Raw genomic sequence first — 1,166 nt, 5'->3', positions numbered from 1 at the left:
ATGAACCAAAATGGTTTGGTATTGACGGTGCTCTTCGCATTACACAGATATCTGAGGACAGAATGCTAAATCTTTGATCCTTCTGGGTGCAGCAGCGCTTTTTGTCAAGTCACAGCACATGCTGCTGTTCCCTGCAACGTGGAAACCCGACTGAAAAGCTGCCTTTCCTCATGGAACGTTAAAAGTCTATACAAATGAATAAGGACATACCATTCTCTGAATAACAACTTGATGAATAAAATAGCAATTTAACTTGAACCACGTGGATTTTCTTTTTGTTTGGGTTTTTTAGGTGGTTTTCTGTTGTGGGTTTTTGTGTTGGTTTGTTTTGGTTTTTTTGCAAAGCCCTGGATGAAATACTTGCAGTGCATCTCCCACGTCCTTTGTGGTCTGTTTTTTCTGAGGCTTGGGTATGGATTTATTCAGTACTCTGGAAGCTACCAGCTGACATCCATTAACTATAGCTTTGTGTTGATAACACTTTCAGTACTATAACATACCAAATAATTTACTGTTTTCTCTATCCCACCTGGTATCATAAACTCTATTATCTATTTTTCTATTTCAAAGTGTAGTTTTATGTTTAACTGAAAAGCCAGAACAGTCTTCTGTCAGATGTGATGTTTTTCAGTGCCTGAAATTGCAAATGCCAGCCTCATCTGTCTTCCATCTTGCCTTTTCCAGTCTTGCATAATGGAACTGCAGCAATTTCACCCATTTCCTTATTATTCTTTGATCCAGTATATCCGCAAGTCCCCTTTTGGAGACAAACATCAATAGGATAATTAGGGACTTAATTTCCTTTCATATACTTTGAGGTAAGACATTTAGCTAGTAAGGGGTAGTTGCATTTCTGCTTCAGTTTGCATTTTCTGTCTTACTGAATAGGCTGTACTTCAGCTTGGCTGAACGCGTTCTTGAATCCTTTGGGGATAAACCAAAACTCACCAAGACTACCCTCCTGGCTATGGTATCGTAATTCATATAACACTGCTGAGGAGAAATCTCAACACGAACACAAGCAATAACTCTAATGTCCTGTTCCTGATTACATGCTATTACATGTATGTGCATAAAACACTATTTTTAGTATTTTAGTGTAGCGTTCATTGTTTTCTTGGGCTTCACTGAAAAGTAGCAGTTGATATCTAGGGTGTCCTTTTTTT

This window comes from Aptenodytes forsteri, unplaced genomic scaffold (genome assembly GCF_000699145.1).
Source record: "Aptenodytes forsteri isolate BGI_AS27 unplaced genomic scaffold, ASM69914v1 Scaffold326, whole genome shotgun sequence".
NCBI classification, from domain to species: Eukaryota; Metazoa; Chordata; class Aves; order Sphenisciformes; family Spheniscidae; genus Aptenodytes; species Aptenodytes forsteri.
The sequence above is the reverse complement of the archived record's forward strand: the minus strand, read 5'-3'. Positions refer to the sequence as shown.